The sequence below is a fragment of the Leguminivora glycinivorella genome, chromosome Z, assembly GCF_023078275.1.
Source record: "Leguminivora glycinivorella isolate SPB_JAAS2020 chromosome Z, LegGlyc_1.1, whole genome shotgun sequence".
NCBI classification, from domain to species: domain Eukaryota; kingdom Metazoa; phylum Arthropoda; class Insecta; order Lepidoptera; family Tortricidae; genus Leguminivora; species Leguminivora glycinivorella.
Window position 1 is genome coordinate 33,387,030 of NC_062998.1, and position 25,493 is coordinate 33,412,522.

Genomic DNA, 25,493 nt, shown 5'->3' on the forward strand with positions numbered 1-25,493 from the left:
TTAGAGGGATACGGATAATCGCTCGGCGGTCTCTTACAATCAATGTGCTCTAAGACGATCGTTGTTTGCTTGCTTGAAGATTACGTTTGCGATTCGTTTGCGATAAGTATAATCAAAATGTAAAAAAATTGTAAGGGATAATAGAAAAAAGTACTTTTTACCCACCGATCATAGTGTCGAAATACGGGCTATTACGGATGTTTATAAAGGTTTCCCCAGCGTATATAGAATTACCTACGCTGTGGTCGATGTGTAATATTTCTACAATCATTGCAAGCAAAAGTATTATGTGCAATCGAAATAATCGCAGATAAATATACCTACAGAGAAACCTACGGATCCAAATGAAAATCTTAATGAATACTTTTATTACGCGGGCGAAGCCGCGGGTAAAAGCTAGTTACTAATAAATTATTACTTACATACCACAACTCATTCAGTGTGCACGTTTATTTGTAGTACTTATTTTATGACGACGACCGGTAGATTAGTGATTAGTGGCGTCTGCCCCCGTTTAAAAATCCTAGTAAGGGCATTTGTCTCTTGTTGGAAAATCCAGTCTTTTCCAGTGAATAAGGTGGTGTGGTAGATAAGGGTTTTACAACTTTCTCTAGTATGTCATTCTGATAATTTTGTGCCTTGTCTTTGACCCCCTGTTGACAGAAATGTAGCGGAGTAACACCTTCATACGAAACGCCCCACCATACGTTAGCCGGGATGTCCTTCGAGCTTTTTGCATAGATTTTGTTATTTTGTCTGTTAAATTTTTCTTCAACTGTAAATATTTTTGCATCAGTGAATACATTTTTTTTAGGATCGTGTGTCCTTAGCAGCATCCGACATCGAACACGCCGCATTTTTCAAAGGCATTTAAATAATGAACTTTTCTCCGACTGTAGGCCTTTACTTTAAGATCATATTTAAGACGATACGGTAGGGGTCAATTCTCCATACAAACGCTCTCGACTATTTCCTCCCTGGTTTTTGAAGATAGAGCAATGATTTTTTCAACACAGATTGCTATTATTTTTATCTGTGTCGGACCGTTTTGATTTTTTTGATATTCTGCTTTTTAAAGACTCTAGAGGCAATCAAAAATTTCCAAAATCGGCCTTTTTCATTGTGGCGCAAAAAAAGGTGTGATACTCAAGATTGGTAACAATTAACCAAAAAAGCTAAACGGTCCGACATAGATTATTTCATTGTTATTCAGATTCTCAAATTTCGTTCCGATTGATTAAGTTTTGAAGGAGGAAAGAGTCGAGAGCGGAACCTCGATTTTAAAGATTTTTTTGAAATATCTTTTAACTGAGTTGTTCTTAATGGACAATTTTTTTTCGATAAATCTAGTTAATAACACTTGTATATTTAACTAAAATTCCCAAGTTGAAAGGGGGGCTCCTTTCCATTTTAGCATTTTCACTACCGTATCCTCTTAAGAATTCTGTTTACCGATATACGTGAAATATTAGTTTGAAGAGCCATTTTCTTCTGTGTGCGGCACGGATTACGACGGAGTCGTTCCACTGAAACACTGGATGCAAGCTGCGGGCATGTTCTTATTTCAAATTCTACTTTTTAAATTCGTCTCAAAACTTATGAACACACGAGGTATATAATATTTTGCAGCTATTTAAAATGTTTATTCTTATTAAATATTGTATTGAATATTCTCCCGTTCAAGTATAGAATGCTCCACGAACCCTGTCAATGCGACTTCAAGAACAAACTTGATTGTTTCCATAAAATACTGTAAACAACGTTTGATCTCTCTGTTTTTCGAACGTGATGTTTTGACAAGCATTACAGCAAGGGTACAAGAAGGTATAAACATAGTCAAGTACATAAACTACTTGAAATTTCGTTAATATAGCCAGAGCAGCTAGAAACTTTCAGAACAGCCTTCCTAGAGCTACGTCTAAAATTACAGACACTGCTTAATTGCCTCCGACCGTACCTCGTAATGAAGCTACACTGAACAAGTGAACATGAGAGTCAAAACTTTCGCTAGTACAACAGGAATATTCTATGTAACAGTAGAATGTTCCATATTGCAGCTCAGAAATGCAGACTTCATTTCACGTGATGTTAACTCTGATGAAAAATATATTTTTGGATCGATGTATAGCGTTAGCGTTGCTTGCGATAGGATAATACTAAATACGGTAGGAAAACGGTCGCTTTGAATGGGGGCAATGAGAGGTGTACATTAGGGTGGGTCACTCTTGTATGGCGAAAAATGGCCATTATTGGCATCGTTATAGCATGCTGAAGGTAAAAGAAAATAAATGAACAAAAAAACCTAATAAGTTAAACCTTTTTAACTCTAACTACTCCGTACAAAATACAAAAACTTCCACTGAAATCCAGATGCTAAAAATGCAACATAAAATTTTCAAAAAAAAACTGCACTAATTCATTACTAAATGGCACCTTTTTGTGACTGTGCCACATAGGGGTATTTGACAAAAAAATCTGGCCAAAATTATTTACAAAACATTTTTGTAAGTAGTTCCATTGTGTCAATCCAAATATGCTATTTTAATTTATTTTTATTTTCCCCTATGTTTGTGCCATCTAAGAAAATAAAAGACCCACTCTTGTACATTATATATTTACGGAGTGTTATTTATTTACTAAATTATTATGCTGCATTCCATGCCACTCATTGGAGAAACTGTTTCATGGGAGCATCTGCACACTGTATAGGATGTTTCCCATAGATGTCATATATACCATAGATCAAGCAAATGTATCTACTTAGCGTGTCAAATGAACTCAGTGAAATCCACTGAGTTGTCCGTCTTTGATCGCAGCTTGCAGCTTTCGGGCGTAATTTTTTGTAAGTTGAAGTCAATATAAACATTGAAAATGCCTCGTTACGTGATATTTAATTGATACAACACAAAAATTATGAACACTCAAGGGCCTGAGACATATTTAAAATTACAGGCAAGAATCAACTTCAGTACAAAATTTGACACGCTCGGCCCCTATACAAATATATGAATTTGTTTCTTCTATCTAAATTAAGTTCTGTGATGTTTCCTGTTTGCGTAACGCCATGCGAATTTAGCTTTTGTTTCTGTATTTTTTGGTTTCTACTTCTATATTATACTTTTTGCACTGCCACAATGGAACATATATAATATTAATTAGACGGCGTAAATTCAATCGCATTCCCTTGGTATCTATCACACTAATTCAATTTGATATTGAAATAACACGCATAAATATGACGGTTTATCGGGATCCTCGTGGCGACTTAGGCCCACTTGCACCAACCACAACCACCAGTGGGCTGTCATCTGTCAAATTCCATCTAAAATGGTGGGTTAATCCTCTATTTTCGTTGGTACAAGTGGCCCTTACTGTTTCTAAAAAGCTTATTTAGAAACCACGCTTAGTTCATTGTAACTTCACGATATTTATCACAAATCGCAAGTCGCAAAACTGCCTCAATACTCTCAATACTTCACGAGTATTAAATTCACTAAACCGCGGCCCTTGTGGTTTCCTTTTATTACACCTACATTGAAATAGTATCTTTGATTAATCTTGCTTGTCATATCTGACTCTCATGAAATGCATGTACGAAATGAAATGTACGCAGCGAAAGTACCTAATTGTTTATAGAATTGGAGTATTAAGGTGATTTCTAAATATGTTGTCATATATCTCAAAGTTTTTGTAGGTAGGTATTTACACAATTTAAATTACGTAGTGGCCATACTACTATTCCAGGATCCATCACAATTAGAAACCTAGTTAGCACATCGTTTAGCATATGAAGAAATCCACAAAACAATTAACAAGAGATACAATCCTGTAGAAGATGATTAGGTCTTCTTTCAGGACAACTGTTGAATATAAATATTAGCCCGATTAACAATAGCAAGTCGTAATCGCGTAACCATTATTCATGACTTATTTTATGTGCTTTGTACCTTACGTTACGTGTACATGGTTACTCATTTGTACCACTCATTTGGATCTACTGAACACGATTAGTTTTAAACAGAACTTCACATTAAAAATTTTCTTTTGTGTGTTTATTACTTATGTAGGTTACTATAATAATCATAAAATATCAGAGGAACATTTAAGTCATATACATTTTTCTGCAATTTGCCTAGTTTCAGAAATTTGCGATTGATAATAAAAAAAACATTGCAACACATATTATTAAAAAAAAGTATAAGAAAAAGTTTAATATTGGTTTTGTTATTGTTCTACGAGGGAAGTTAATTTAATTTTATTATTCTCTGCCACTTCTATAACCCCTCCAAAAAGAAGGATTCTCCAAAATACGCTTCTGTCTGGGTGATGATGATGATGATAATAACCTTCTCGTTTGGCCTAAATTTCTTTACCCCGTGAAAAGAAAAAAATTGCAGAAAGCCAGACCAGACGAATAAAACGAGTAAGGTGGGTGTGGTTATTCATACCGAAGTTGGATCAGTTCGCCAGGGACAATCCTGGAAGAATGTGCTGGTGCCTTGTCGTGGTGGAACAACACTTTCTTCTTTGTCAAATAACGCCGTGTTTCCTTTAGTTTCGTATCGGACCGGTCAAATAACTCCCTTTAGACTTAGAGATTTTCCCTTCTAATCATCGAAAAAATTATTCCCAAAAAAATGGTAGCCACTACTTTTCCGACTGATGTGACCGTTTTTGGTTTCTTTGGGGAAGACTAGTCAAAAAAGATCCACTGTTTTGACTGTCGGTTACTAAAGCCGCTTCGTTTTCACTTTCTTAACTGTTTGACCACGTTCTTGTAATTGATTTGTATTTCTTCTGTCTGTTACCCTCCGTGAATCTTTCTCACTTGATGGTCTCATCGGAAGATCAGCGCTGGAAGTCACCAGCAACACGCTGAGATGAGGCCATTTCGTGGCACTTCATTCCTTTCTGTCTTGTTGTTATTATGTGTATTTTGTTTTGCCTGTCTTCACGAATAAATGTTTATTCTATTCTATTCTAAATTACGAAGCAAAATTCGCCAAAAAAATTTTTTTGTGTCATTTTTGGATGTATTTTCACATAAAATGTAAATGTTATTCGTAAAATGGCACTTAAAACAATTGTGTAATTTAAATAAAAAAAAATAGTAATGAGTCACTTGTAACTATTTGATATCTATCAACGAGGATAGTTAGATTATGCCCGATAAGGCATCATCGCCATCAAAAGAGTGTTTTGTGCTGAGGAATAATAAGTACTAAGTAGGTAATTGTATTTTTTTTAATACTAATAACTCTGAAAGTAGGCGAAATCTAGAAAAGTTTTTATGACATTTTAGTCTTCCAATGTGATCAGGAATACGCTGTTATATTCAATTATTTTCGTGCAGAACTTTTTACGTGAAAATACTCAGACGTAGGTATTTTAAATAAAAAATACAGCGTGTAAAGTGGGCGAATTTCTTGACGGTGGTCAGTATAGGACTTAAGAAATGTACCTAATTAGATAACTTTTACTTAAAATTTAAATAAAAATGTTGTCCATACAAAATAATTTGGCCTTCAATGTAATGTAATCACGTTCTCGTTAAACGCTCGTTGACAGTAAAGTTGTCATTGACTGTCATCGCAACCATGTTTACAGTACATTGCTACTGAAAATTGATTCAGAAATGTATTATATTATAGTGAAAATTATTAATAACTCAAAAATACTTCTTAATGATAACACTAATAAATGCTATGTCTGGTTTAATTTGTCGCCCGTATAAGGCTTACATTTATCATATATCATCTCATCTCTGTAAACATTTATATGATTAGACTTGAAACTTGCAACTTTATTTCTGGTCCGGTGATCGAGTAAGCCGTGCGCGCGGATCCGCCGTGTCGTTGTGAATTATTTTGAGGCTGAGCGATCCCTAAAAATAAACCCGGGTGTGATGTCATGAAATAGGTGTTACGTATGGCTGCAGACACATGGTACGGCCGGTATGACATCAGTTACGTCAGTTACAATTATATTTTGCGGAAATTATAGTTTCCCGCTTACGAATTACGATTATCTTGCATATACGCTCACTGACTTTGTATAACTTTTGTTATAGCATTATTCGCGTATTGTACTACTCAATAGTAATTCGATTTTGAGAATACCTATCTGTCAGCTGACTTGTTTATGAAATTTTGAAGTACTGCCAACGAATTTTAACCTCATATTAAGTGAACGTAACGAAACGAAATAAATTAGACTTAATTGTATGAAAATATAAAGAAAGGCCGTGTGTTCTACGTATTATACTGAGTAATATGTATGGGGCAAAAGCAAATATTGCGTAGGTACCTATTCTAGGATTATACGAGAAGTAAGTCTAGCTAAAGTTGAAGCTTGTTGCGTTGCAGACTATCGCTACTCGTAAAAGAGAGTTCACCCATCCGTACAATAGGTGGTTCTTATTCTAGACTCTTGTATTTTTAGCGTGACATTTTAATATTACATGTCAGGGTGCATCCATTAATTACGTCCCATGATTAAGGGGAGGTTAGAGATCGAAAAAGGGGAGGGGTAGTCTTATATTTTGTGATAACACTTAATAATCTTCAGTTGATCATTTTCGTTCACATAGTTCTGATTCTCAATGGATTTAATGTCATTAATTTGCTTATAAATTAAATTAAAATTCGATTATTTAAAATATAACAAAAACAACTCATAATTTAAAATGCCAAAATTTATATGGAAAGACATCTGTCAAAACAACACAAATACACATACTTCGCCCTGGCCCATATTGTTAACTTGATTATGTGATAAAATTGTCGAACATTAATATTAGCGCCATCTAGCCGAGAATAACCCAAAGGTATAGGCACCATCTACGACCTTACATTTTTCTTGACGGTTCCGAGGTACGTTTTTTTCTAAGACTTTATTTATAGACTATACGGAGTTATATGTGTCTTTGATAATATGGACGTAATATCTGAATTATCATTACATGACCTAATATTTACGTAGTCGTCACAAAATATTTGCATTACACATTGTCTAATTTAGCTATCATTATCCTAATGTTGTCGTGGAAAAACTTGATACTTGTTTTTTTTGTAGGTATACGACTATACGATGAACAGTGACGTTGGGTTGCCGTTTGCCGTTGACGAGGCTGATGTAGAGATACTAAATACTTAATATGTAAAATGATTTTCCCCTCACTAGCTCAGAAACACGCGTTTTGTCCTTTAATACCAGCGGGTAAAAACGCAACGCAAACGGTAAAGTAATTTGACCTTGAATAAAATCAAATTAACTGCTTTAAAATTGATAAAAGTAGGTGAATCTGGTAATTATAATGATTTACCACCTGTGGAACTACTGGAAGCAGTGATAAACGCATTTTTTGCGTTGTAGTTTCCTCGCTATATCATCATCATTCCCTTGCCCTTTTCCCATTATTTGGGGTCGGCGCAGCAGATCATCTTCCTCCATTTCTCTCTATCAGCCGTCATTTCCATACTAATACCTTTCACTCTCATATCGTTGTTCACACATTGTTTTGTGTTACACTCGGGTGCAAATGTATTTTACTTCTCGTGTGTCAAAAAACTCGCAAGTTCAGGGTTCTATTCTCGAACCACTCGCTTCGCTCGTGGTTCAACTATAGAATCCTTTCACTTGCTCGTTTTTCAATTCCACACTCGGCGTTAAAATACAACTTTGCCCCCTTGTATAACAAATAACTATTGTCACATGGGTGTGTTTCTTTTTAACTTGTTTTATGTAATTCGGGCGTGTATGTTAATGAACGAATTAATTACAGTCAACCAGGCACTTAGTGCCCACTCACGCCTATCGTCCTTTCGGGATCGTGCGTTGGGTTTACATATCAACATGGCGATGTTTAATGTTCCACATTAGCTTACACCGCCAGTGCGTCACTCGACTCATTCGACGAACCCATAAGCCGTGTTCGGAATTCATTTAGCAACCTTAATTGGCTAGTTCCATAAGGGGCCTGCCATAGTGATTAAAATTAAAGATTTGAAGTGGTTCCCTTCCCCTCTGGTGAACAAGGAAGCGATCTGATTGAAGTCCGGTCAGTCGCCGCTGTGTGTGTGTACCCTGGATAGCGGCCAGCCCTCTCGGACGTGGACAGTCGCTGTGACTCGCTCATGACGCCGCATATTTTTAACGTAACAGCGCAGACACACTATCGAGTGCCAAATGTAAAGTTCACTAACATAGATTTGGCAAGAGATGCTATTTACGCGAACTGTCTATGCCTCGCGAACAAATAATCGCCGGCCACGTTCTTATGATTGTACCTCATAACGCGTGGGAGTACCGATTTAATAGAAACTAAGTACACTAGTTGTATCAGTAGGTGCTTGGCCACGCTAACACCTACACATTTATCGATTTTGAAAAGCTTATGCATTCTATATTTAATGCTCCGACCTAAAATTGGAACTGAAAACACCTGATGTGTTATGTTTATTAAAATGTAGAATACCTTCGCAATATAAATAAAGAAGTCGGATTATTAAAACTGTAAATAAAAATAATATAGATCGCACACTCAGTTCTATATAATTTATATGCAACAATAAGGCAACAATCTTCGTATTAGAAATAGCACTCGCCAATTGGCGTGCTGTGGTGTTGATGAAGATTAAGTAGATAATTAGATACATTCATTAGAATCTTTGATCTTTTTTCTGATGTAGTTTCCCAATAGCCTTTTTCAGATTATATCACAAACATTACTATGTAATGCACTTTCATTTGATAAAAATATGCACTTATGTTAAGAGGTTAAAAAAGGCGAGTAGCGTGGGTAACAATTTGAGACGAAGCCGAATATTGTTAATAGAGAAGCACACCCGCAAGTATTTTTTGACTCAGTTAAACACAGTTGCATATACAATACTTTTTCTACGACCACGCACGTTACTTTGAAAGAAAATTATAAATTCAGCAAAAACCTACTTTTAGTCATCTAGTGGACCACCGACCTATTTTGAATAGTTTGAGTTACAGACTTTTGATGGAGAAATAAAAAACACAAATAACTGAGTATTTGAGAAATGTTTTTACATGCTATTAGGATTATTTAAATCCTCGTAAAACAAAGTAAAATGATTTTATTCATAAAAAAAAACCGGCCAAGAGCGTGTCGGACCACGCTCAGTGTAGGGTTCCGTAGTTTTCCGTATTTTTCTCAAAAACTACTGAACCTATCAAGTTCAAAACAATTTTCTTAGAAAGTACTTATAAAGTTCTACTTTTGTGATTTTTTTCATATTTTTTAAACATGGTTCAAAAGTTAGAGGGGGGGACGCACTTTTTTTTCATTTAGGAGCGATTATTCCCGAAAATATTAATATTATCAAAAAACGATCTTAGTAAACCCTTATTCATTTTTAAATACCTATCCAACAATATATCACACGTCGGGGTTGGAACGAAAAAAAATATCAGCCCCACTTTACATGTAGACCCCCCCTACATGTAAAGTGGGGGCTGATATCTTTACCCTAATAAAACATATTTTTCCATTTTTAGGGTTCCGTACCTCAAAGAGGAAAAACGGAACCCTTATAGGATCACTCGCGTGTCTGTCTGTCCCTCTGTCACAGCCGATTTCTCCGAAACTACTGCACCGATTTACTTGAAATTTGGCACACGTATGTAAACCTGTGGCCCAAAGACGGACATGTAATTTAATTAAATGAAATTTAATCACAGGGGTCACTTTTGGGGGGGTAAAATTGAAAATTAAAAATCAAAGTTATTAAAACTATATTGTGTTACATATCAAATGAAAGAGCATTTTATCAGCATCTGAAATATATTTTTTTTATATTTTTTGTTTTGGTAATTTAGAAGTAATTTAAGAAAATAAGCAAAAAATTACCATTCCCCCCCCCTTATCTCCGAAACTACTAAGCGTAAAATTTTCAAAAAAATACACGAGATAGCCCTCTCCCTGTAGATTACAGGAAAACCTATTAGAAATCTACAGTCAAGCGTAAGTCGGATTTAAGAGAAAAAAACTCAGATTACGAATTTCACTCACTGCCGCTGCAAGTAGTTACTAAACGTCTTAAAATTGTCTAAGCGAGTTGGACAGGTATAAAGAAATTCATTTCTGTCTTTTTCTTTTTAGAACTTGTTCAATTTTTTTTTCATTTATACAAAATGACTTAAGTTCCTACTAAAAAGGAGGCGCTTAAGACCGTTTATAAATTGACTGAGCAAAATTTTATTCAAATCGGTCCAAAAAAAGGTGTCTGTTGACGAAAACATAGAATTTGTGCCACCGAAGGCCCAAATCTGAAGTCCATTTTGCTCTATCTCTTATCGTTTCCGAGATATATACGTAAAGTCTTGAAAGTGCGAAACGTTAACTTTGCCATTATAGTCGTTCAGGCGCTCATGAGTTCTTTGTATGGAAAAGTCGAAAACCGACTCGCACTTGACCAATGTTCATAGAACGTTGTGGTTTTTTTTTATTAGCATAAATGACTTAAGCGCCTTCAGAAGTGCAGGTGCTTAAGACCGTTTGTAAGTTAAAGTTAGCTGTGATGGCTCAACGAAGAAAGAAGATTTCAATATCCTACTTATACATATTTTATTAATTTAACTATACAGTTTTTATTACTCAAGCCAAGCGTTACGTTAGCTATTGCTATTGAAAGGAAAACTTGTGTATAAAGCTTGAAACAAATTATGGGACGCGTCTGACGACCGCGACTGATAAGCCGATGGCTTGCGTGGGCGACGGTCGCGCGACGGCGATGCGACGCATACGAAATCAAACCTTATCGATATGGAAGTAGACGATGCGATGAGACGTGACGGCGACGGTCGCGCGACCGTCGCCCACGCAAGACACGGCGTAAGTGTGCACGCCAATTGCTTGCATTTGAAATTGAACTTTAATTACTAAGAAATAACGTTGTTTTTGTAAAAAAATGAAAGTAGTTTTTACTACATTGCGAAGTTTTCGTTTGTCAACTAGACGCACACATTTGCAACTAAGCGATCGGACTGTAGGTGACAGTGTAGATATCTACTCTAGCCTCGTGGCGCCGAATGTACTTTCTAAAGTACATAATGGTTTCAATGGAATTTTAACTCTCATGTAAACAAATAAAATATAATTTCTTTTGTTTCTAAAATGTTTCGAATAACTGAAATTGAATTCAATCTCAAGTACAATAAGAATCAAAATTCCCTAGCAAAAATTTTGTATGGTGGGCGCCACGAGGCTAGGGAAGTTTAAATCGATGTTATCGCATCGATCTACTGAGGGGGGCGGTGCCTACAGCAGTTGTAGTTGTATGCATACCTAGCTCACGCACACAGACGCGTCCACTGGCGCCGCGCCGGTGTCCGCGTGCGCTCTCTGCAATGTCTCTGCAATATATGCAGAAACCACATGGTGGTCTGTGGCAGAAACTCAATAGACATTTTTAGGGTTTTTAAAATAACTAGGTACTTATTTAGTACGTGAAGTAACATGGTAAATTAAAAAAAAAAAAACATTCAGTCGAATTGAGAACCTCCTCCTTTTTTGAAGTCGGTTAAAAATTATCATTAGATACTTATTTGCGGAGGTGTAAACAATTTCCTTCGTTTTGCCATATATCAATAATTACTTATCTATATTAAATTCATTAATCCGTATACATTACATTTTTACAATTAAGTGTATTAATTATACTCATAGCTGGGCACCGTTAATCAAATAGTTAACTTCGATAATCGCTAATCCGTTACTATAAAAGTTAACTTCGTTAATCGTTAAAGCGATACATTTCAACAAATTTAACGGAAGTTAAAGTTAATCGATAATCCGTTAATCATGATAAAAAATAATTTTACTGTAGCTAGTTGCATCAGTTATCAACTATTAATTTTTTGGGTAAGTTTATTATGTTACTGTAAAGGACCGAAGTTCGCCAAAATCTCTTGAAAAATCCCAGCTGCCAATTGGTAATAGCGAAATGTTAATAAATATGTGTGTGTGTGGATTGAGTGAGCACCTTCCGAAAATAAAAAAAAATATGCTGATCATTTAGTAAAAGTTCTAAAACAATTGTAAAACGAATCTCTGAATTTGTAAAAAGATAAATCAAAAGATACAGCCATTAATATGTGCTCACTCAGTTCTCACAAACTACCAACGAAAACAGTGAATATATTCATTTAACATATAATATTTATATACTAACATTTAGTAAAAAATAGGCCAACCTACCTCTATAAATATTAGATCACCTAGTGACGTATTAAATTTTTTACAAATAGTTTCTTATGCTCACTCAATCCACACACTTTTGAAAAGCCGAATTTTGATGAAAAACATAAGATTTAGACCGCTATTATATGTGTATAGTTTAGTAAAAGTGAAATGGGAATTTGTAAAATACAAAACGAACCACTAACGTGTCAGGTTTTTTTATAATAAATTTTTGTAAGTGCTCACTCAGTCCACACGTTTTGAGAAAGTTAAAAATGTAAATATCTTACGATTTGTAGCACCTAAGACACTCGAAAGTACTTCAACATTTAGTAAAAATTTTTACTAAATATCCACCATCTAATATTTTATATTCGTTGTCTGGTTTTAAAGATATTCAGACATAACTTTTCTCATACAAATGTATCAAGTAGGGTGACCACACTATGTCGGCTCCTGATTTTCCCCACCTTCCCATTGTCATATTGAGATTGGGGAGTTTCGTTCAATTTTGATAATAGTTTACCGGATTTGTAAGTGGGAGGGAGAAAAGAATAACTATTTCTCGCTCCCACTTACAAATCCGGTACGCTCATCTGTTAGCGCGGTTAGATTACCAGGTTCTGGTTTCTTACTAGTGAAGTATTATATTCTTTGTTTCTTACCAATTATCATTCATGTCCTTTTTAATGCATGCATGTCGATATGGTTATTATCCTGACGTCGATAAAAATTACACAATACACATCATCACTAGGCCAAGAACATAACCTAAAAACAGTTTGCAGATGGATAATTAATATGGTATTAGTTTAATATTATCAAAATTGAACGAACGAAACTCCCCAATCTCAATATGACAATGGGAAGGTGGGGAAAATCAGGAGCCGACATAGTGTAGTCACCCTACTTGATACATTTGTATGAGAAAAGTTATGTCTGAATATCTTTAAAACCAGACAACGAATATAAAATATTAGATGGTGGATATTTAGTAAAAATTTTTACTAAATGTTGAAGTACTTTCGAGTGTCTTAGGTGCTACAAATCGTAAGATATTTACATTTTTAACTTTCTCAAAACGTGTGGACTGAGTGAGCACTTACAAAAATTTATTATAAAAAAACCTGACACGTTAGTGGTTCGTTTTGTATTTTACAAATTCCCATTTCACTTTTACTAAACTATACACATATAATAGCGGTCTAAATCTTATGTTTTTCATCAAAATTCGGCTTTTCAAAAGTGTGTGGATTGAGTGAGCATAAGAAACTATTTGTAAAAAATTTAATACGTCACTAGGTGATCTAATATTTATAGAGGTAGGTTGGCCTATTTTTTACTAAATGTTAGTATATAAATATTATATGTTAAATGAATATATTCACTGTTTTCGTTGGTAGTTTGTGAGAACTGAGTGAGCACATGTTAATGGCTGTATCTTTTGATTTATCTTTTTACAAATTCAGAGATTCGTTTTACAATTGTTTTAGAACTTTTACTAAATGATCAGCATATTTTTTTTTATTTTCGGAAGGTGCTCACTCAATCCACACACACACATAAATATTGTTCTCTTTGGACTTACACCGACGTTGGTTCGGTAAATCCTAAATACAACAATAGATAATGTATTTACTAAATAATATTTATTTAGTAATTTCCCGCTAGAAACTTGCGTTATACTATTCTGTATACTTTTTCAGCTACCATAACCAAATTTGGATTAGATTAAAAAAACCTTTAAGTAAAACTTAGAACCTTTCAGATTGTTTTACTCACCCTTTCTGATGTTTACCATACTTACTTACCCCGTTATTCATAAACGTACACTAAAGTTATCAAGCCGATAAATTTCGTTTGTCCCTTTCCGACGTATTGGTGTGATAGAAAGGGACAATAGTTATTTGTTATACAAGGGGGCAAAGTTGTATTTTAACGCCGAGTGTGGAATTGAAAAACGAGCAAGTGAAAGGATTCTATAGTTGAACCACGAGCGAAGCGAGTGGTTCGAGAATAGAATCCTGAACTTGCGAGTGTTTTTAATACACGAGAAGTAAAATACATTTGCACCGAGTGTAACACAAAACTTTTCCCCTCACTATAGCGAGGAAACTACAACGCAAAAAATGCGTTTATCACTACTTCCAGTAGTTCCACAGGTGGTAAATCATCTTTATTACTAGATTCACCTACTTTTATCAATTTTAATGCAGTTAATTTGACTTTATTCAAGGTCAAATTACTTTACTCACTAGTGGATAAAATGCGTTTTTACCCGCTGGTATTAAAGGACAAAACATGTGTTTCCGAACTAGTGAGGGGAAAACGAACTTTATCGGCTGGATACTTTAGTGTACGTTTATGAATAAGGGTGTTGAAATTTATAGCTACGAAATTTTACATAAAACACCTACTTTAAAATAAAATAAAAATGTTGAATTTGGTTAACATTATAAAAGACCTCACGCAAGCTGTGCTAATTAGTTCGCGAATTCGTCGAGAGGTGGCGCTAAACACAATTATGCTCATTAGAGAACCTATACTTCTAGCCTAGCCCAGTCTTTAGAATTATGTGAGTAACGTAAAAGTTTTGTTGGTACGGAACCCTCTGTGGGCGAGTCCGACTCGCACTTGGCCGGTTTTTATTTTTGCACTTTGTTGGCGTGATTGATATACATATTGGTACCAAATTTCAGCTTTCTAGTACTAACGGTTACTGAGATTATCCGCGGACGGACGGACGGACGGACAGACAGACAGACATGGCGAAACTATAAGGGTTCCTAGTTGACTACGGAACCCTAAAAATGAAGAACTACAATTTTTACTGGAAGTGCATATGCAGATTTTGAATGGTATTGTGTGATATTGTTATTGTTTGACCACTTCTTTATGCGGCAGTGTGGCTTGGTGTGGCAACAAAATTCTGATATCCGAAATTTGATATAACGATGGAGTTTGAGCTTGATCTGTTTCTGTCGGTAGAGTACTAATGTAAGTTGAACCCGCAAAATCGTGGGAAAAAAAACATGGAGCTGGCAACACATTATTTCTAACTTATATTCAGCACTTTCTTACTACTTTTTATGGTTTCATTCATTATTATTTATTATTTATAGATTACGCTGTTAACTTTACCGAAATTCGTTAAAGTGACAGTCACGCTTACAGATGACAATCGATGACATGAAGCAACCCTGGATTTGCTGTTTAGAATAATACTAGGTTCAACTTTCATTAGCTAGGCTCTAATGGTGTCGGGGTGATGTATTATATCGTTGATGGCATTCAGGTGCTGGAATAACAGTTACTGGTTCAGTTTCAGGTATGTAAGTTGTGGTTGCGTTCTGTGGCTGTGTATTTTCGATTGAATTCATCAGCAGATTTGATACTTATAGTTTCGTCATGTTTTTCTTGTTTTGTATTGACGATTTTGCCACTGCTGTGGGGCCCCCATACATGTAACTGAGGGATGATGGAAAGGTTTCCAGCAACACCATGTCATAATAAGTTTATTATATTTTTTAAATCCATGATATTGCCACCTGCATCAACTAAGAGTGTTGCTGAAGTTCTCCGGAAGCAATGGCCCGTATAAAGTCCGTAAAAGCTCCTAGTTCAGAAGCTTGAGATAAGATGCCAGTGCCATGGTTTTGCCCATCTGGCCAAAAGTATTAATTCCTATGTTTTGCGCCACACATTTTGGCTTAGACAAGGATTAGACCGAAGGTCCATATATTTTTTACCAATTTGTAATATTTAATATTTTCCTGTAATATTGAACGATCTATGCGATTTTTTGTATTCATTATTATGTTTACTAGAAGTGTATTGTCAGCATCAAGGACGTGCTCAATTTCTAACATATGAAGCTCCTGTCTCCTACAAGTGCCCATGATCCCGAACATTACTGCAACCTGGAACATGGAAAAAGAGCAGACATTGTAGCTATCAATTTAAAAGTAAAAAATACAATATTTTAATTTTCCAAGGTGGAGTGAGTGGTTTGTTAATTTGGTAGTAATCTATTACAGAACTTTAACAGCTATAACGTACACTGCTACAAAATGTTTTCAGGGTATAGACTAGATAGACTTGACATCTTTTATGTAGGGTTACAGCACAGGAGTAGAAAAACTGCTTTAAAGTATACCTCATAAGCAATACGAAAATGAGACCCAATTTGAATAAAACGTTACATGGGAAAAGATTTTAAATATTTCCTAATAAAATTACGCTGCATACTCACACATTCCTGATACCTTAAAAATGTAATCTGGCGTGGTCATGGGGTAGACGTTATTTGCATATTTAAGAGGAGAGGCCTTTGCCCAGCAGTGGGACACTAACGCAGCCTAGAAAAAAAAAAAAACGAGGGATCATTTTGTACACCTCCCCAAATGCTCAGGGTGTGTCGTATAAAACATATCCATTTATATTTTTATGATCGCGGGTAGGGTGATGAGAAACAGGACAGACCTCAAGATTACCCTTAAGCAATAATTTCGAAACGTCTCCTTGAATCCGAAATATTTACGTCACCAAAATGAACGCCACTGCGAATGAATAGTGTAATCAGAGTCAACCTATGCGACACTTGTACGTGTGTGGGGTATTAAACTAAAGCTGTTTAAATATATTTTTACAGTAGGTACAATTTCAAAGGGTACAATTTCAATTTATGTACTACAAAACGTACGGTACACGTGCTATTTGCGTCAATTTAAAACACTGCCTTCTTCGGTCGTGTTTTCATTGCCACCCTTTTTTTCTCTTTCTGCACTTATATCCTAATGTACTATTTCGATACTCTCGGAAGAAATCTCAAGTTATTTACATGCGAATGTCATGCTAGTTACTTAAAATAAAGAAAAATGTTTGCAAACACACACAGTATAAAAAAAGTGGAAAGAAAAAAATCTCATTTATTCCGAATATGCTGGCAATTTACTATAGATTTTAATAAATATACATATTGAAAGGATAGAGTAAGGGTCCCCCCACATCTAGCATCTCGTGAGCGTATCGTCGGGCCAGCTGTATGGAAAAAGACGCCGCGTCGACGTTGCGTTGACGTCGCGCCGACGCGGCGTCAGTCTGCCATACAGTTGGCCCGACGCTACGCTCGCGAGACGCTAGATGTGGGGGACGGCCGTTTTCCGTATATAAAGGCTTTATTTTCTTGTCTGGATATTTTTACATGGATTTTTTATATAGTTCGATGTACGACTATAGTTATGTAGGTAACTGAAACTATAACCTACCACAAAATATTTTTTTTGAAAAAAACCCCGACCTAGTGTAGTGGACCCGATTTTCATGAAACAACTCCCGACTAACTCAGCTTTCAAACAAAAAAAATTAAATCGAGACACGTCATTCAAGTCAAACTTATAACACCCCGTCGTTTTTGCGTCGGGGGTTAAAAACAACTATAGGTACCTAAATAAATTATTGATTATTGTATAAATTAAATCATATGAAAATATGTTCCGTAGGGCTTATACTAATAAACATTTAAATATGAGGTAATATCAAAAATACATCCTGTATAAGAGTGGACGGTGCACTCAATTTCTTATGAGTTCCATCCATTAGCAAATCGTCCAACGTTGACAGTTCTTAAAAAGAATCTGATTTCACTAGAAGGAAAGTAGCCTTTTGTATGAAAAGTCGATTGTGGGCGAGATACATTAGGTTAAAAGGATCTAGACATATTTTACGCTTCGACGTTGCACTAAAAGCTAAAAAAAACATTTAGCGCCATCTGTAGCAGTTCGCGGCTGTAAATAGTGAGGTTATCAATCTTACCTATTTTGAGTTTGCATGTACTTAGGTACTCTGTTTTCGGCCCTTCCAAATAAGTATTGAAATTAAGTAATATATTCGTTTCTAACGGTTTCCTATGCTGTCTTGGCATGGTATCAGTAACATATGTTTGGTCTAGGTCTGTTTTTTACCGCGCCATCTATCCTCGAACGGCGACACTTCTGTACAGTAGACCGTGCCGACATACATACGGCGGCCTAAGTGTTGTTTTACAGACAATATAGAGGTCGCTACAGGCTATCAGGTGATCTGAAATTTCTCGTAAAAAGTACATATCAATCGTAACATGCTTGATTGACAATTTGATACATAAATTTCCACTTCTGTTTTTTCTATCATTGCGGCGTGCAAGTGCTCGTGCACCTTTATTTTGTAGTTTTTTGATTACTTGATTGTAACAAGGATTATTTATATAGGATTTACAATCTTTGTACCTCGACTTTTTAGCGCCACTTATTAAATACTAGCTTTTACCCGCGGCTTCGCCCGCATAATAAAAGTATTCTTATTGAAACGTTTACAAAAAAAAAATAAGATTTTCATTTGGATCCGTAGGTTTCTTTGTAGGTACATCTGTCCGCGATTATTTCGATTAAGGTAAAGCGGGGCAATTCTCGACTGGGGGACCATTGTAACTGATCTATTTGCTGTACGGTCAGCCAAGAACCTTACACTGCTTTTTGGCTGATTGTACCTTACACATATTACTATTGTTTTAAAAGAAATTCTTGCAATGATTGTAGAATTGTTACACAGCGACCACAGCGTAGGTAGTACATAGGTACGAATATGTATGTATTTTACCTATATAAATATTTATACTGGGGAAACTTCATACAACCCACATAGCCAGTATCTCGACGCTATGGTCGGTAGGGTAAAAAGTACTTCCTTGCATTATCGCTTACAAATTTTTTCCATTTTGCTTATACTTATTGCAAATGTAAACATATAAAAGGCAAGCAAACAACGATCTTCTTACAGCACATTGAATATAATAGTTATCACGGATGCAGGATACTCGCCGATGCCTACTTACTAATCCCTTCCCGCTGAGCCACCTGCATTTTACACTGCCTAGATAGCGATTGCCGACCGGAATAATTTCCGACCCCAATCCCTATTCTTATCCCCGTCCCTATCTCTATCCTTATCCCCGTCCCCATCCCCGTCCCGTCCCTGTCCCTCCCCAATCCCTATCCCCGTCCCCGTCCCCTATTTTTATCCCTATCCCTATCCCTATCCCTATCCCTATCCCTATCCCTATCCTTATCCCTAACCCTAACCCTATCTCGTCCCCGTCCCCGTCCCTGTCCCTGTCCTTGTCCCTGTCAAATTATCATGCTAGGAGGTGAACTTTGTTAAATCCTTCCTATAAGGAACTTCCGTGTCAATTTGAAATCTTGAACCAGAAGTATAGATAAAAACTAAACCTACACTTATGGCTATTTTGGATATTTTAACCCCATTGCACAACAACAGGGGAGAAAATATCTTTTCCACCTCATTAGATTTTAAAATCGTTGTATTTATCGTGATCAGCGACCCGATAAACCATAAAAACGATACCCATATTGTGTTTTTGACTTTACCTCCTTTAGGGGTCAAATTTTCAAAAAACCTGAAACATGTATTTAGTCATATGTGTTTAGGAATCCTCCAGTGAAGTTGTCCCTGTCCCTGTCCCTGTCCCTGTCAAATTATCATGCTAGGAGGTGAACTTTGAAAAATCCTTTGTTAGTGCTCCTCTTATGGCTATGTTGGATATTTTAACCCTATTGCACTACAACAGGGGGTAAAATTTCTTTTCCACCTCATTAGATTTTAAAATCGTTGTATTTATCGTGCTCAGCGACCCGATAAACCATAAAAACGATACCCATATTGTGTTTTTGGCTTTACCCCCTTTGCACCCCTTTAGGGGTCAAATTTTCAAAAAACCTGAAACATGTATTTAGTCATATGTCTTTAGGAATCCTCCTGTGAAGTTTAGTATAAAATAGTCAAACTAATCTTGTTTCCCCATACAAACTTTGAACCCCCATTTGAGCCCCTTAGGAGGCGAATTTTAAAAAATCCTTTCTTAGTGCTCCTCTACACTATATAAGGAACCTACGTGCCAAATTTGACATCTCTAGGACCAGCGGTTTCGGCTGTGCGTTGATATGTCAGTCAGTCAGTCAATATCTTCTTTTATATATATTTTTGATATTTAAACCCCATTGCACCACAACAGGGGAGAAGGTATTTCACTTCCGCCTCGTCAGTGCATCAGGTCATTCTACTCGAAAACAACATTTTCGGACTTCTAAGTATGAGGCATAAAGTTCATTATGTCAGCGATTGTTTTGACGTGTAGTATTACTTAGTTCCTATTCGACGACGCGACGTCACTACATCGCGGACAGCGATTTCGGTGGCCAAAATAAATAAAAATACACACATTTTCAATCGAAAATACGTAGTCATCATACGCTTTTAATACCTAAAATCTATAAATATTGGTTTTTTATGTCAAATCATTTATTGTGCCAAATTCGCTATGTGTCTAGTAGCCTATTCTCGCTTGTACCTAGCCTTTCGTTATGCTTGTTTTGTTTTGATGTTCCCTATTAAGTCGAAAATAGTTTCTTGTTCCGAAACGTGTGTATATGTGATCTTCAGTATTTTGCCTCGAAAATACCTACAAAATCTTCGTAGATTCACGCGTTTTCTTCCAAATTACACAGGAGGTTACATTAGGAGTGTACAAGTTTCTAATGGGTCGGCAACGCGTATGAAACACCCTTTGAGTTGCAGGCGTCAGTTGAATGGTCTTTTTGTTTTGATTATTGAAGAAAAGAAAACATACTGTCTGAAAGGTTGGATGGGTTCTTTGATAATGGTAAACCTTCGGAGCATCAATACTACAGCCGATTATCGATTTAGTAGAAGATACATATATATTAAGTTATATATATTAAGTTATAAATATAAATATAACTTTATATACAGGGTGTTTGGTCCATCGTTTGCCAAATTAATATGGTGGATAGGTGGGGTCGTTCCCTATCTCACCACGCTTTCAATCGTATTTTACACGTAACATTTTGCAATTTACGTTCCGATATTTAGCCGGTGAATTTCAGCAATGCAAGAGACAGGACAATAATTGTTTTATAGACGAATCGGACAGGAAATGCTGTATTGAAACTGCCTATTCGTGGTTTATTTTCAATTCGATTCACTAATTCAGAGGAAATTATGATGATTCCTGAATAATATTGTACCTATTGATTACGGGTCCGGCAATAACTAATTATCGGGTCTACTTGTGTAATAATGATGGAAATGCTTGATCATTCCGTTCAAATAAATACACGAGTAGGTACTCGGTGTCTTTTATAGGGTGAAAAATTGCCGTTTCATTCACTTCATCCATTAGGAATGAGTATTTTTCTTCCCTGTTAGGAGCAAAGTGACACTTTTCTGTTCAAGGACTTTGTTGCTAGTATAAAATATTAACGTAACGAAAATAGTTCGCACATAATATCAAATATCAAATATCTTTATTTTGCATAAAATATGGTATACAAGGTGGACTTAATATAATTTAGGACATGCATATTTCACCAGCAGCTGGCATGCAAAAAACACAAACATAATATATACAACTCTAGTTTTCTAAGCGAAATTTTGTAGGTACATGTCAATTCTTATAATTCCCAAGCTAATAAATATTCAATATGTCATACTTAAACTAATTTAAAATTACAATTGTCCTAGTCTTTTAATTATATCTAAAGTAGTCAAAAAATTCATCAATTGAATAAAAACATCCTGTACCAACCAGCTTTTAAGTTTACGCTTAAATACATTTAATGGCAAAATATATAATAATGTAAGGTCAACTGTAAAAAAATGTGTCGATTTAGTATTTTTACAACAGCGATAATTCATATTTTGGGATTAGGTACCTCATAGGTGATGTGAAAAGCAGCGTGTGTCACATGGTAGCAAAATTATTTCCATCTTGGACGTTAACACTTGAATCCCTCATTATTACGCTCAGAATTCTATTTTAGAATCCCCTAGCTTCAGGATTCAATTTACGCCACCGCTGTAAATATGTAATTTTTCTCCCTTGTAAGTTGTAACACAATCAACCTACTATTTCATTACACTCGCACACTAAATGTGCCTCCATGCAGGCGGAGCGGGAGTTATAGAAAAATCGCTCTTCCTACTCCCTATCTCCCTAAGTTTGAAATTTCTAGTACCGTATTTAATTTAGTTTTATTTTCTTACATATTGTTTATATTGCAATTGTGATGAAAAACATTGCTTGGGGCGTAAGCATATTGCAAACTCAAGTCGCTTTTGCAGGAACTCATGTTACCCAGATCCCGAAATTGGAAGCCCTAGGGCGAACGTTTAATTCCCATCGAAAATTTGAATTTCGCACCTTTTTTAGTGCCAAGATTTGGTTGAACGTCTATATATATACCTATTTGGTCAGTTAAAATTGATACTGGATCAATTAAAGATTAGCACAGATTTCTCGACCAGTTCGGAATTAATGAAAAACTCACTATATACTCGGCCCCGCAGCTTTGGCTTGCTGGTCGCCTTGGCAGCTCACCTCGCTCATTTGCACGTTCCGTCACAGTGGGCGAAGGACACTCTCCCTTTGCGCCTCCGATTTCGCAATTGCTCTCTAGGAGTAGTAGGACTGACAAGACCACGTGGATAGTAGGGTGCTCAACTTGGGTTTTAAGTGAACCGTATAAAAAAAACATTGACACACATTCTGTAAATAATGTATATGTCTGTTGTTACTAGTAATTATCGAATGAAATGCACATACGATTTAGCTACTCGTATCACATGGGTTGATTCTATTCTGCCTACAACTTTACCGACTATTAAATTAATCGTAACCCACCTTGGCCACCTTATTGTATTACCATTCCTTTAACATCATCATCATCATTTGCCTTCAAGTCTCTAACAGTCTATTCATGCAGTGTCAGGAGGGGCGATAACGTTTTTCGTGGCTGTGTAAGCCAATACGGGGGTTAGAGTTTAATAGGTATACGTACCTCTCAATTAAACTGCTTAACAAGTTTTTTTACCAACCAATTCTTAAATCTTGTTGACCAAATAATTAACTTGCAACGTGAGTATTTATTATCAATCAATCAATCAATCTTTATTGCACCATGGTAAATATACAAAAGATGTTACAATTAGGTAGTACACGCAGTCTCTCATTATTATTTATTATTATTATTCTCATGAATACTCATGATGGACCCTATAAGGGTATAGCAAACATTTCCTTATGCTAAAGCAGATAATTAATTATAACAGAAGCAAATCGATATTGTTACAAGCTTTTATTCAACTTGCCTTGTAAGGGCCACTTGCACCAACGAAAATGGTGGGTGAACCCGAGGGTTAACCCACCATTTTATATGGAATTTGACAGATGACAGCCCACTAACCCTGAGTTAAGTGGTTGGTGCAAGTGGGCCTTAGTATGTTAGTGTGCGTCAAAACGTAGAAGCTAAATTTGACCCACTTCCCGGTTTCCGATGGAGCTGAAAGTTTGCACACATATGTAATTTACGTGACAATGCAATATTATGGTATCATGGAGCTGATCTGATGATGGAGCAAAAAGGTGGTCATAGGAACTCTGTCATGAAACGTCGTTTCCCCATCGAATAAGGGGTTTTTTTTAGAAACGTCTGAGAGCAGTAGATGACTGTTGAAAGAAAAGTACAGTCGGCGATAAAAGCTTGTGCCAAAAATGAAATTTTTGAAAAAAACGTATTTATAGGTACATATTGCTGACAGTTTGTGAATTGTTTGCTGAACAGAGTTTGTAGTGTAGCTCGATTTTAATTTATTGCCAAATATTTATTTGCTGTCTAAATGATTAAAAAACGGCTGATCTTTCTTGCATATTAGTTTCAAAAGTGGCTGATCATATAATCCACAACTTCGAGCGAGAAGATGATATTTGTTTTCTCGCTCTCATATATGAATGAAAGTGACATGCCTAGACACTTGCAAAGGCGCCGCCTGGCGGGATAAAATGTCAGTGTGCCTCCTCATTGGCAAGTGGTACTCTGGGTCCCTCATTGAAGATAATTATGATAAAAATAAGTATGATATTGAAAGTTTCATTAACACAGTATGCTGTAGGCTTATGTAGGTCTGCTCACCTTTTATTTTTTATTAATTTATTATCATAAAACATTTACAGCTTCTACACGTACAGTGTTTGATGACTGTACAAAATCCTGAAGATAAGTAGATAGATCTTTTATTGTATAAGACCCAATCTGCCCTGCTAAGCCGAGTGGCGCTATCTCAAAACCAAATGATTTTGAAAATGGAACTGTCAGTTATAGATATTTAAGGTTGTCTATTGTTTGCCCGACAGTCATTTAACATAATATTCATTTGCCCGAATCTAACTTGCCTGAATTTCATTTGCCCGAATGATTTGTTTACCATAAAAATCATATGACATACTCGTTGTTTATCCGAATATTACCTTCCATAATCATACAATGCCATACTATTTGTTAGCCATATTATTAAGTGCAATAATATGGTTTCATAGAATATTCAAACGCCATAAGCAATTATTGCCATATTAATTGTTGCCCATATTATTACCTAACCTAACCTACTTTCTGATAGCAGTTTCATTTTCCAGGGGTCACAGTTCTAACCTAACCTAACCTACTTTTCCAGCAGTTTCATTCCACAGTTCTAACCTAACCTAACCTACTTTCTGATAGCAGTTTCATTTTCCAGGGGTCGCAGTTCTAACCTAACCTAACCTACTGTCTGATAGTATTTTCATTTTCCGGGGGGTCACAGTTCTAACCTAACCTAACCTACTTTTCAAGCAGTTTCCTTTTCCAGAGGTTCACAGTTCTAACCTAACCTAACCTACTTTCTGATAGCAGTTTCATTCTCTAGTCCTTCTAGTACCTATTATAGTAGTTTTCGATTCTGCCAAAGCACATTATGGAAATTGACTTTTCTGGACGCTAATTTGTATGACAAATGATGGTATGGAATGTGGTAATTACGGATTTCGATGATTCTGACAAATGACATTATGGAAACTGACTTTATGGGAAACAAAGTTTCTGGCACTAGATTAATATAGTAAACAATGATTATGGCATAAGATGTTATGAGAAACAATATTATGATTGTTGAATAGGATGGCAAATAAAATTATGGCAAATGAAATTCTGGCAAATGGGGGTATCCCGATATTTAAGTATAAGTTAGCTATGGATTTTCGTTTGAGATAGCGCTTTTCGGCTTATCAGGGCAGCAATGTACTACGTGAAAGCAAATAAATTACTTGATTGACTTGATTACTTGAAGATTAACTTAACATTAACATTATAAATTCTTGCATTTCGTTGGTATTTGA

The 25,493-nt window shown here is 35.9% G+C and overlaps 2 protein-coding genes across 3 annotated transcripts in view; both read left to right on the forward strand.

The window, feature by feature from the left end:
- The window catches only part of LOC125241443 (neuronal calcium sensor 2), a 122,631-nt gene that overhangs the window by 55,226 nt on the left and 41,912 nt on the right, over nt 1-25,493 (forward strand). The gene's annotated exons all lie outside the window — the stretch shown is intronic.
- LOC125241441 (neurocalcin homolog) overlaps nt 1-25,493 on the forward strand; it is a 92,045-nt gene that overhangs the window by 8,190 nt on the left and 58,362 nt on the right. The window lies entirely within an intron of this gene.